At 36.2% G+C, this 14,201-nt stretch overlaps 1 protein-coding gene across 5 annotated transcripts in view; it reads right to left on the bottom strand.

Annotated features, from left to right (window-relative positions):
• The window catches only part of LOC145296722 (mitogen-activated protein kinase kinase kinase 1-like), a 445,857-nt gene that overhangs the window by 72,771 nt on the left and 358,885 nt on the right, over window positions 1-14,201 (bottom strand). The window lies entirely within an intron of this gene.

Genomic DNA, 14,201 nt, shown 5'->3' with positions numbered 1-14,201 from the left:
TTCAAAATAATGCTGTAATGCATGTCAGACGTGCCAATTAAGTAGACGTCATTAATTTTGGTTGAAACTCACATAAAAAGTCAATAGATAGCAGTGCTGATTTTTTTTTTAATCAATTTTTTTCATTTTCCGAATTTTCGCTATTATAGTTTAGTTGTAGTGTAAATATATGTATTGTTTATTTGTTTGTTCATTTATTTTACTTAGAAAACAATTATCTACGGACCAGTCACAGCCTAACAGTATGCGCATTTGATCATAGTCTCTATGTTCTTATAAATAGTGAAAACATGAAAAAGAAAAGATTCCGACTGGTACTCATGAAGATAAAATAAAACATGCGCAGCATTGAAGCTTTTTTTTCTTTTCTTTTTCTTGTTTTTGATAAACTTTAGTTGTTTTCCTGTTCTTCTGCATAGCGAAAACATAAAAAAGAAAAAAAAAAATTTTCAACCGATACTCATAAAGAAAAAAAAATTTTTCAACCGATACTCATAAAGAAAAAAAAACAACATATAAATAAAAATAAAAATAATAATAAGAAGAATAGGAAAACAACTAAAGTTTATTAAAACTAAAAAAAGAAAACAATTTAAAAAAGATTCAACAATCGGCATTTGTTATTTTGTCTTCGAGGTTGGAATCTTTTTCATGTTATCTATAATATAAGTCTCATCTGTCTGTTTAATTGTATGTATGTATGTATGTATGTATGTATGTATGTATGTTAAAAACTTTCGACAGAAGTGACAGATTTTCACGAGATCAGTATTGTTTTGAAGCTCAACCCTTCAGATGACAAATATCAAAAAATTGGCTAAAAACATTCCTCATGAGGAAACCAGGAATTCCTTCACCCTCAACCGGGCACTTTTCTACAAGGAAGGGTCGCTTTTTTCACCAATATTTTCGAAAGTCATTCCCTCTTTTCGATTGACTAACCTTAATTTAAACTTTTGCCACTTCCGGTTTGGCGATGGAGGCAACGGCAAAGATGTCACTTTTTTTTTTCACATTCTTTTCCTCCTTCGTGGTACAGGTTCGAGCCTGTCTGCCTACTATAACTTTTTTTTTTTTTTTTTGCTTAACACACACCTCCAAACACCCGGGCAACGCTGGGCACCCAGGTATATATTTGTTGGATCTGTTTATCTATACATGTTCCAATTTTATCGTCGCGATCATTGAGGATCATGAGGAAACCAGGCATTTTAAACGCTCTTTCAATATGAAGTTTGTACAAAACAGCAAAAAAACTCCTCGTCATACATATTTGTTGGGTTTGTTTTAATTTGTTCTTGTATAAATCTGTTTGACTGTGCCCATTATCGTCAGCATCTTGATTATCGTGTAGACCTGGCATTTTAAACACTTTTTATATTAAAACCTTTTTTTTAAGAGAAGGAAAACTCCTATTCCAAACCCGGGTAGGTTGAGCTTGTCAGCTTTGAAAGCCAGTCAAACAGGCAAACAGTCAAACAGGCAAACAGTCAAACAACCCTGAAAGAAAATTCAGAATAGAGCCCCGACCAAACTCTGGCAAGTTTCTAGCAACTCCTGCACTCAGAACAATCTCCAGTCAGCCTGATTATGTCTTAACATTGGATTCAGTTTTTTTTCCAAGTGAGAGTGTCGACAATGATGTGCAAATTCTCTTCAATTTAAACTAATTCAAGCACAAGTCATGATATTGCAGAATTTTCGGGTCAACTACAGAACAAGCACAGAACAATTTTATTATCATGGTCAAAGCGATGGACAAACATCATGATCAGTTCTTTATGGTTAGAGGTTTGAGCACTGGTACAGTCAGCTATGCTGATGAGCCATGAATAAGGCAAAACACGTATCGGTAGATAACTGTTTTATAAGTAAAATAAACAAATAATGTGTGTGTGTGTGTGTGTGTGTGTGTGTGTGTGTAATGAAAGACAAATAGAAAAAATTAAACAAAGGTAAAATAAGAAAGAAAAGAGATATTGACCAGTTTCGTTCAGATCTTTAAAAAAAGTAATTTACTGGAATCCATATTAAATAAAGAAGTAGTCAACCACCTCAACAGAAATAACCTCCTTAGTGACATGCAATATGGTTTTCGTTCTGCTAGATCTACAGCTGATGTGCTAACAGTTATATCCCATAGGATTAGTGAATCTCTCGACAAAGGCTTCCTTTCTAGGGCAATTGCTCTTGACATATCAAAGGCCTTCGATAAGATTTGGCATAAGGGCCTACTTCACAAGATTTCCAGCTACGGTATAACTAGAAATGTTTTCTCAATAATTAAATCATTTCTCTCTGATAGGTTCATAAGAGTAGTGGTTGATGGGCAGAAATCAGAGGCCCACAGTATTAATGCTGGAGTCCCCCAGGGGTCCATCCTGGGCCCAACTCTCTTCCTGATCTACATCAATGATCTCCCAAAACACATACTTAATTCATTCGTTGACATCTATGCTGATGACACGACTATCTACGGCAACACATCAAAGGCCGTAAATGACAAAGCTCTCTCTGATTTTTTCTCCTCTGATCGTGAGTGCGTCATTCAGTGGGGGAAGAGATGGCTGGTTATTTTTAATGCATCTAAAACCAAGCTCCTAACTTTACATCATCAACCCTCTGTTCCTCATCTAGCATCAATTGAAATGGATGGCTCTCGTCTTGGGGAGGCTTCATGTTTTGACAGGCTTCTGGGTTTGACCTTTACTCCTGATCTGAAATGGAACACGTATATAAAGTCTGTTGCCCGGGCCGCTGGGAAAATGGTAGGATCCTTCTACCGCTCCAGAAGATATCTCACTACTGATGAAATTCTCTATCTATATAAAGCCAAGTTCGTCCAAAGATACAGTACTGCTGCCGCATCTGGGCTGGAGCTTCAAAAAACAGCCTATCCTGCCTTGACAAAGTACAAATTAAACTTCAGAAGAGACGTTGCGAGCCTGTCCTTGTTTTATCGTTATTTTCATGGCAAGTGCTCACCCGAGTTCCAATCTCTGGTCCCCCCTCGCCAATCCTTCATGATAAACACCCGTCTAGTTAAAACCACTGTCAGTAATTTCCCCCACTCTTTATCTGTGCCTAAATCAAAACGTAGATTCCATTAAATAGCATTTTTCTGAGAAGTGCACGCCTGTGGAATTCTCTTCCGTTTGCCTGTTTCCCACCTGACTACAACTTGGACGTCTTCAATTCCAACATAAACAAATTCCTGATTAATCGCCCCCTTAAGTAAGACGCTTTATCAAATCTCCAATACCAACTATTACTACAATATTATCCCGTTGATTATTGTACACAAAATAACCCTTATCCCCGAGTGGCTTACGGGCCTTGATAAGTGGTGATCCCCATGTAAAAAAAAAAAAAAAAAAAAAGTGAAGAATTAAAATTTATTAAAAAACAATGACAAAACATCAGAGATGTTATGGCATATGCATATTTGAAAATACACAAAATGTAGGGAAAAGTTAATAGGAACATGAACAAAAAAAAAATAATAAGCAATAAAAAATGAGCAATAGTTGCATTATATTTTTTTTTTCATCGTTATTATCTATTGTGTCTTTTACTTTTTACTTTTTCTGATTAACATCTCCCCCCCCCCTCCCAGTGTTTTTCTTTCTGCACTTTTTGTGTCTCTTTAAATCTGTTTTGATTCTTTGAAAAAAATTTCAAATCTTCACTTTTTCTGAAGATATTCATTTAACCAAACAAAACAAATCAATCTCTCATTTGTTTTTATTATTTCTGTGTTTAAATTATTTTTTCATTTTTATTTTCATGAGATATTACTATATATATACTAGCATGGATACTCGACGTTGCCCAGGATTGAATGAATATCACAAATGCTTCACCCTCTCATTTGTCATTGAAATTGGTGAAATGCTATTCTCTATCTATATAAGAGCCAGGTACGTCCAAGGATGGAATATTGTTGCCACATCTGGGCAGGAGCTGCTAGAAAGGACTTGTCCTGCCTTGATAGAGTTCAAAATAGACTTCGTAGCCTCGTAGGAGATGTCCTTTTCTCTTCCTTGCAACCTCTATCTCACAGAAGAGATGTTGCGAGTTTGTCTCTGATGTATCGTTATTTTCATGGAAGGTGTTCAACTGAGCTTCAATCCATGGTCCCCCCTCGCCAAACTTTCACAAGAAATACTCGTCTAGCTGTACACACTATCAATAATTCCTCCCACTCTTTATCTGTGCCTAAACCTAAACGTACATTCCATGAACAAAGCTTCTTTCTTAGAACTGCACGCCTGTGGAATTGTCTTCCATTTTCCTGCTTTCCGGCTGACTACAATATGGTTGTGTTCAAGTCTAACGTAAATAAGTTCTTGATGAGCCGTTCTATATAAGTTATCAAATTTACCAAATTTTCATTACTAATGATTACTATATTGTCCAATGTCTACTGTACACTCTTTAACTCTTGGCCTTGATAAGTGGTGATGCCTATGTAAAAAAAAAAAAAAAAAAAAAAAAAAAACTCCAATTTTTCAATCAAATCGATTAATTGCCTGCTCTAATTAGGGACCTACTGCCATGCACTAAAAAAGTAGCAAATCTCTATGATAAATAGAACTGCAGTTATCAAAATTTAATATAACAGGAATTATTTATGTTAAAAGTAATTGTTTTTTTTCTGTATAACTTTAAAAATATGTACAAAAAAAAAAAAAAATTGACTATTTCATCCTGGGGAATGCTGGGTAGATACACTGAGTATATTCTGAAACTTATTGTACATTTTCAAATATATTAAAACATCTCATGTACAAGGGTTGTTCTAAAATTAAGACCTATTTATTTTTACTAAAAAAACTAAAACATTGAAAAGCTATGAAGACGGGAGTTGTATCATTAAAACATTTCCAGAATTTATTTTTCTACATAGTAACCACAATTCTTAATGTACTTTTGCCAGCGATAGGGTGGTGGCTGTGCAGGGGCGTCTGGAGTGCGCTTTGTTACTCACATCTCTGTTGCCACTCTGAAATTGAAGACCGACAGGATGAGAGCAAGCTACCTTCTTGGATCAAATAAATAGTTCTGTTGCAAATTTTATACAAATGGAATTACCAAAACACTGACTATTAATTTGGGAATCCCATTAAGTGCCTGTCAGATCTTTTGTTTGGTTGACAATATCAGTGGACAAGCTACATTCTAAAGGTTTTCAGATGGTCAACCTACATCGCTGAAAGGCAATTTTGCAACTTGAAGATGAATACCCCTCTACTATGACCTGGCCAGTCTTTAGTTTTTTAACAAAAAAAAAAAAAAAAAAAAACGAAAAAAAAAAAGCGTGATAGGTTGATAAACAAATAAAGCTACTCTTAGAGTACTAAAGTTTTATTTGGGAAAAAAGGGGGGAAAAACAGAAAAAGTAGAACACAAAGGAGAAAAGAGAAAAAATGAAAATGAAAAGGTGAAAAAAAAAACAGGAGAAACAGGAAAAAAAAATGTGAGAAAAAACTAAAAAGAAAAAAAAAACGAAAACAAAAAGGAGAGAAAAAGAAAAACAAAAAAGGAAAAAGAGCAATAAGGAGAAAAAATAGGGAACAAAAAGGAATAAAAAAGGAAAGAAAATTAAAAAACAAAAAGGAAAAGGGAGAAAAAATGATAAAAGGAGAAAAAAACGAAAAAGGAGAAAAAAGTGAAAAAAAAAGTGAGAAAGAAGTAACAGAAACAAACAGGAGAAAAAAATAAAAAAAAGGAAGCAAAAAGGAAAAAGAAAGGAAAAAGAGAACAAAAAAAAAAAATTAAAAAAGAATAAAAAAGATATGAAATAACAAAAAGGGAATTAAATTTCTAGACATAACAAAATTCCAACGTGTTGGGTAGAAACATCTTAAGAGATGAATGCAAAAACTATAAAATTTGTTTTAATATATTTTTTGTTACTTATTAAACAAGCAGAATATCTATTACAAAGAAGGATATTTTTGTCATACAAAAGTTTCTGATAATAATAAAAAAAAAAATCTAAAATAATTACTTGAAAAAATAAAAACTACTTTTATCTTTGATCGGAAAAATTTAAAGTAAATTCTACAAAAATGAAAACTTGCAAGAATAATGTAAAAAAACTATTAAACAAGTCTGATTGAAGTTTATTTTGCTAACGTCATTGGCGGGAATCATGGGAGAATTTCGAAGAGGTAAATTAACATTTAATACAAACAATCTACATCTGTCCACACGTATACGTGTACCTACATCTGTCCACACGTATCCGCGCACCTACATCTGTCCACACGTATCCGCGCACCTACATCTGTCCACACGTATCCGCGCACCTACATCTGTCCACACGTATCCGCGCACCTACATCTGTCCACACATAGCCGCGCATCTACATCTGTCCACACGTAGCCGCGCATCTACATCTGTCCACACGTAACCGCGCATCTACATCTGTCCACACGTAGCCGCGCACCTACATCTGTCCACACGTATCTGCGCACCTGCATCTGTCCACACATTCCCATGTATCTACATCTGGCCATACATATCCATGAATCTACATCTGTTCACATTTATTTATGCATCTACATCTATGCACATCTCTAAGTATATACATCAACATATTTTTGTATCTATGTCAATATAAAATCTACTTATATTTTTACAAACATATACATCTGTCTATGTATCTATGTTTGTATACATCTACATCTATGTAAAATCAAAGAATTTTGGACCAGTTATACTTAAGGCACTCCAGAATGAGTAATAACCAAGAGAACACATTTTGTTTTGACGCTAATTTCTTTTACTTCCAGTTGAATTATAAACAAAACAATGCATACACTAGCTGAATAGTTTTGATTTATAAGCACATTTAGTTATAAAGGAGTCACCACTTATCAAGGCCCGGAATCCACTCAAGGATAAGGGTTAATGAGTGAACGTCAATGGGGCAATATTGTAGTAATCGTTAGTATTGGAAATTTGATTAATTCGATTACTTAAGGGGATGGTTCATGGTAGACTTGAAGACAATCATATTGTAGTCAGCTGGAAAGCAGGCGAACGAAACAGAGTTCCACAGGTGTGCAGTTCTAAGAGAAAAGCTTTGTTCATGGAATGTATGCTTACGTTTAGGCACAGATAAAGAGTGGGGGAAATTATTGATAGTGGTTCAACTAGACGAGTGCTTTTTCTGAAAGTCAGGCCAGGGGGGGGACCATAGATTGAAGCTCAGAGAAGCACTTGCCATGAAAATAACAATAAAGCAGAGACAGGCTCGCAACGTCTATTCTGTGTGAAAGAGGTTGCAAGAAAGAGAAAAGGGTCATCCCGTAATTGGAAGTAGATGGTCCATAATAATCCACAGGCAGAAATCCATGGAATAATTCACAAAAATGTGTACAAGGAAAAAAATAATATTAATAAAAGAAAAATAAGATGTCCTTTTCACTCTACTTCCGAGACATAACTCTAATTACGGGATTTCCTTGGATTTTACTTGTACAAATGGAAATTCTTTTAATTTTCTTGAAGTTTTACATTTGGATTTTACCGTCACTGGATTTTTTATCTTCCACCAGACTATCCATTCATGTGTAATCACCTTTTTCTTTACCATATTCCCTCTGCTTAACTTATTTTGTTTTCAAGATCTTTGACTTACTTGTTGTTCCATCAAATACTTCTGCATGCAAAATCCGATCCCGCATTTTGCTAATTCCTACCCTCTGATGAGAAGGAGAGTATTTCTTCGAAACTCCGGGGATTAAGGACTATCAATTTATCTAGTGTTTCCTTTTCAGATTAAATATGTTTTTAACTCATTTCAAAGTGTTTTTTTAACATATTTTATTAACTGTTTGCTCATATTATAAGCTCTATTTCCTATTTGGTTTTATCAAGCTTTTATATCTGGCTGAGATAATTTTATAAATATTAATTCTTTAATATTTATAATTTACTTTAATTTTACCATCTTGGATCATTTTGGTAAATTCAATTGTAATTTTCATTTCATATATATATATATATATATATATATATATATATATATATATATATATATATATATATAGTAGAAATGGTAATTAATAAAAACTGAAGAAAGTGCTCAATACTGTTGTAGAGCAAATATGCGTTTTATTTTTTATGACCGTATCTTTCTGCTAAGTTACATTATTGTTTCAGCTACCCGGCCGTTTCTGTAAAAGTCTGAGGAAGCTACAGACGGCCAAAAAACGGCCGGGTAGCTGAAACAATAATGTAACTTAACAGAAAGATACAGTAATAAAAAATAAAACATATATATATATATATATATATATATATATATATATATATATAGTCATCCACATACAGTAATGTTTCGTTGTATCACAACTCATCAGTGTGGCTACTAGGACCTTTCCCTAGCCGTGGATTGAACCTACAACCATCGCGTTGATAGTTGGCAATTCTAACCATGGATCAGTGCTCATAAACGACCTCCTCAAATGTTCATTAAATAAACGTTCACTTTTACAGTACTCGAGCTGCTAGTTTATTTACAAACAAACAACACAAATACAATCTAAAAATAAGCTTAAACCAGGCTTAGGGACAAACAAATCCAACTTGCCTCCTCCCTTGAGGCTTGCATTCACAAATATCCGTGGGCTTAGAACTAATTTAGCTGATGTTGAAGCATTTCTCTTAACAAATACTCCGGATATCTTAGTACTAAGTGAGACTAACCTACACTCCTCCATCCCCTCTAACTACTTTAACATGCCTGGATATCTCCCACTCTGCCGTAAGGACTCTGACAGACACATGCACAGACTTGGAGTTTACATTTGTAATACGCTTCCCTTGACTAGAGAAACGAACCTAGAAACAGATGATCAAGCCTTTATGTGCAACACAGCATTAGCTACTTTTATTTTCTCTACTGCTCTCGCTCGACCCAGGACTGCTCCATAATAAACAAAGTCTCTGACAGCATAGACACAGCACTCTCCCTCGACACTAGCGCACAAGTACATGTATTTGGTAGCTTTAATGTCCACCATAAAAACTAGCTTGGATTCTCTACTTACACAGATCCAGCAGGCAGTACAATTCATAGCTTCTCTATATCTCACTCCCTATCACAAATTGTTACATTTCCAACCCGTTTCCCTGACCAGGAAGAACAACACGCATCACTTCTAGATCTGTTTTTGACCACAGTTCCCGATCATTGTATAACAAATGCCGACAGCCCACTTGGGAACGCTGATCATGCAGTGATAATGGTTGAAATCGCCCTAAACTCAAAGGCAGTATGCCATTGCACAAAGGCAACATGTATAACACAGATTTAACCGACATAAGTCCAGTTCAAACAAACAGAAGTATATAGAAGCTAGAAGTAACGTTAAGAAAGAAATAGCGACAGCTAAGAGAGAATTTACGGAAACTACTAAAAAACGCATCGAAGCACAAACACTAGGAAATCGTGACTTCTGGAAAATCTACAACAGTGTAGTAAATAATGGGCAATCAACAATTCCCCCACTAACCAACAATCACGAGGTTGTTTGCTCAGCAACCGAGAAGGCTAACATGTTTGCCAGTCGGTTTGCCTCAAATTCCACACTGGACCCTCCAACCACCCCCTATCTGACTTTCCTATGTGGGCAGATGCCACGCCAGACGATCTGAAAATCATCCCTGCTCAGGTGCATGCTATCATAATAAATCTTGACACTTCAAAAGCATGTGGACCCAATCTCATCCCAGCTGTGCTATTAAAAAAGTGCTCAGCTGAAGTAGCTCCAGTTCTCTCCCAAACTCCTGCCTTAATGAATCTTGCTTTCCGGGCTGTTGGAAAACTGCTTCTGTGGTACCAGTATTCAAGAATTCTGGCGAAAGTACTGACCCATTAAATTATCGCCCCATTAGCCTCCTCTCACTTTTTGCCAAAATATTTTCGCCTTAATTAACCATGCTCTAGTTCATCACTTTACAGATGCTAAACTTCTGACTGACCAACAATATGGATTTAGACAAGCCCGTTCCACAGCAGACATCCTAACTGTAATCTCTGAGCGTATATACCATTCACTGAACAAAGCGGAGGAGGGCAGAGCGGTAGCTCTAGATATATCTAAGGCTTTTGACAGGGTATGGCGTGAGGGTCTCCTCATGAAAATTAGATCAGATGGTATCACTGGTAGAATACTTAACATAATTAAATCCTTCTTAGATAAAAGAAAAATCCAGGTTGTCCTCGACGGTCGTACATCTAAACAATATGATATAAATGCAAGAGTGCCTCAGGGGTCTATCCTTGGACCTCTATTGTTCTTAATATTTATTAATGAACTCCCCGACAAAATTGCCTCTGAGATGGGTATATATGCTGATGACACCACACTCTATAACAGGCACGACAGGAAAACAAATGAACACATATCTAAAGAAATGGCAGAAACACTAGAAGATGACCTCCAGTCTGTAGTGGAATGGGGACAAAAATGGATGGTCACGTTCAATGCCGCTAAGATTAAACTAGTTTCATTCAATAATTACAAGAAACCTTCTCTACCACCTATAGCAATGGCCAACGACTCTTTATCTGAGAGTACATCTTTCAAACTCCTTGGCTTAACGTTCATAGGAAACATGAGTTGGAACAATTACATTGAAGGCATTACCAGGGCCGTTGCGAGGAAGGTGGGCTCTCTCTACCATGCTAGAAAACTCTGTACCTCTATAAGGCCACCATTCGCCCATGTATGGAGTATTGCTGTCATATTTGGGCTGGTACATCTGCTACTAGTCTCTCGCTCCTTGACAAGGTTCAAAAGGGAGTCCCAAATCTGATAGGCCCTGAACTGGCATCTAAGCTTCAGCCTCTATCCCATCAATGAAATGTTGCATCCCTCTGCCTGTTCTACAAGTATTTTAATGGTGAATGCTCTGACGAACTGCAAGCACTTGTGCCCCCACAACGTGAACACCCTTGACAAACCTAACAGGCTGCTAAATCCCACCCCCACACTGTAGAGATCCCTAAATGTAAAAGATCTTTCTACTCCAGTAGTTTTTTCCACAGAACCGCTAGACTTTGGAATTCCATTCCAGGTCCCTGCTTCCCCAACTCTACTGACATGCAGAAGTTCAAGTGTAACATGAACTGACATCTTGCTGCCCAAATCCCTACATAGTACTCCCAGTAGTTGTTGCCCCTGATAGTAGCCCCCTACACCAAAGTGGCAATGCGCCTTGTTAGGGGTGAAAATGTAATAAAAAATTAAAAAAAAAAAAACACACAAGGTTATAAGATATTCAAGAGTAATAACTAATGAATTTAACAAACTACAAGGTGAAACGATAAAATCGTCGCCCTCCAAAAGACGACTTGATTCCATTTCCATTTGATGGAAACTGGTTTTCTTGTTTTGTTGCAGACCATCTACCAGTTGGCCAGTTGTATACAAATTCCAAGAGCGATGTCTGAAAGTGACACAATGTTCAACAAGTGAGATTGGAGATATGCCGCTGTACAACTAATATTCTCTACGAATCCACAGGACCATTGCCAGCACCCTCAAAATGCATTGCTGGATTGCTACAAATAACAGGGATGTGCCCAGAGTGATGAAAACAAAGTTTTCAGCCATGGTTATGGTTTTTGGTGTGCTTTCAAGTGAGAGCCACATCATGCCACCTCACATCTTTGAAGTTTGAAAGTCAACACCAAAGTATACCTGGATGTGCTGAAGAGTGTGGTGATGCCACCTGGTACAATCAGGTGGCTACTGGCAGACCCTGGGTGTGGCAGCAGGAATTTGCACAGACCCACAAGTCCAAAGACACCCAGCAAGGAGTGCTACGACTGTTACTCTTCTCCCCCCCCCACCTCCTCCCCGAACTGAACCCGCTGGACTACTTCGTTTAATCATCAAGAACGTCACCAACATGACCACCCACAATACCAAAGCCAGCCTGATTGCCGCCATCCACCAATTATTCGCTGAGCTTCCGTCAGCGCTCGTGGAAAAGCATGCTCCCAGTTCTGGACCCATATCGAGGCAGTGATTGAGGCTGAAGGTTGCTACATTGAATAGATGTCAGCTCTACTTCATAATCAAGTTATTTGAATTGTTCTTTTTTTCATTAAAGTTTTAAAATAAAGCTGTAGTGTTTTTTTCCTTAGGGCGACACTTTTTATCGTTCCACCCTGCATATATATATATATATATATATATAATTCTGTTTTCTCTTCCACCTATGGTCCTTTTCAAAAAAAAAAAGTCTCTTATGGATTTATATGGGTCTGTGGTGAGTTGTTTGGTCTACCTATACCATTCAATGAAACACATGTAAGACATATATCAAATAAAATGACATAAATGTGTTTTAAATATACTTGTGGTATTTGAATTGTTTACAAATGTTGTGACTATAACAGCTGAGAGATATATAGATATGTTAGTGAATTTTGTTCAACCTCATTTAGCAAACATTTTTATCGTTCCACCCTGCATATTGGTGGCAACAAGATGGAGCAACTGCACATACAGCTAAAGCCACAATGCAGTTGTTAACTATGATGTTTTAAGACCGAAAAATCTCTCAAAATTCTGATTTTGAATGGCCTACATGTTCACCTTATTTGACAGCACCAGACTTTTGGCTTTGGGGATATTTTGAAGACAAAGTGTATGCAAATAAACCTCGAACCATCCAAGAACTTAAGGCAAACATATGACAGGAAATTCTTTCCTTACAACTCCTGATGATAAGAACTCATGGAGAATAGCTTAGAAAAAGCCTGACTTTCTGAAGCCGAGAATGGAGGTTGCTTAAGAGACATTATTTTTCATAATTAAGTCAAAACAAATTTCCACACTCTAAACCATGTAACAAAAAAAGAATTAATTAAATACAGTCATTTAAGAAGAAGTTGTTTCATTTTTAAACTGTAAAATGATTTATGGACCATCCTGTATATATATATATATATACATACAAAAAAAAAAGAGATATAGTGTCACCATTTACTTACTGAGGCAGAGTTAAAGATAAGATCATTTTTTAATGTCAGGAAAATGCAGCTCTCCAAAGAGAGAGACTCTGGATTGGGACAAAAATGAAAACTGCTTGTCTTTTTTTTTTTTACTGACCAAGGGCGTTAAAGCTGAAACATAACATCAGAACAGATACTGCACTTTGCTCTTAGCCAAAAGATTAAATACCATTTTGAAAAATGGTATTTACTGTATGCCTTTTTAATATAACCTAATAATTTTTGGAAAATTATTTGTAAAACATCAAATTTAACAACAATAAGTTATGAGTATTATTTGGATTCTTCGGACTACTGTTCTCATCTTGAGGGTGATTTTCACGTTTCATTCGATGTAATCTTCAACCTTTTCCAGGTGTTTCTTATTCAAAAAAACCTGTGGCACGGAGGTTAGAGTACTTGGTAAAATCAATTGTAAAAGTGATATTCTCCTGAAGGTGAATGTTCCATTCTCAGTGTGGGCGACTGAAAAATAAAATTGTAAATTTCTGAAGACTTCTATCCAATCATGGCTGACGGAACAAGAGTATGCTACTCCCGTGAAGTAAATAAAGGGTTCCGTTTGAAATTCTGTCAAAATTTCCAAGTTACAACAGAAACATTCCAGAGTTCAACATGGTACACCTGAACAAGGTTGGAGGTTACATCGATCAGAACGTTGTGAAAATCACACTCAAGATGAGAACAGTAGTCCAAGGAATCCAAATAATGCGAATAACCAATCGTCATCTCAAAAATTAAGAAACGTAATAAGTTATTGCCTCATTTGTTTTTACATTTTTTTTTTTTAAAGTTTGTAGTTTTTGTTTCATTTTATAAATAACTACTCTTTTTTTCAAAAGGTGGGTCTAACAAAACGTGCTCGTAGATAAAACAATTCCATAAAGGCATAAATGTGCATATTGATTGTTTTGTTTATAATTCAAACAGAAGCAAAAGAAACCGGTGTCAAGGCAAAATGTGTCCCTCATTCTGGGTGTGGCTCAAGTATAATTGATAATGAACTAAAGTTTACTTGGATTATCTCCCCTTTAGAGGTAAGGAATATGACAGCATTAGTGAAAATGAGAAACACCAGGAAAAGACAAGGGAAAACTAAGGAGAAATTTTACAAAGAAACATGTCGCATGAAGGTGTCAAAGCATGTCATCAACTC

This window comes from Euprymna scolopes, chromosome 17 (assembly GCF_053919585.1).
Source record: "Euprymna scolopes isolate OS-2025 chromosome 17, ASM5391958v1, whole genome shotgun sequence".
Classification (NCBI taxonomy): Eukaryota; Metazoa; Mollusca; class Cephalopoda; order Sepiida; family Sepiolidae; genus Euprymna; species Euprymna scolopes.
Note: the sequence above shows the minus strand (reverse complement) of the source record. Positions and strands in the feature narration are given on the sequence as shown.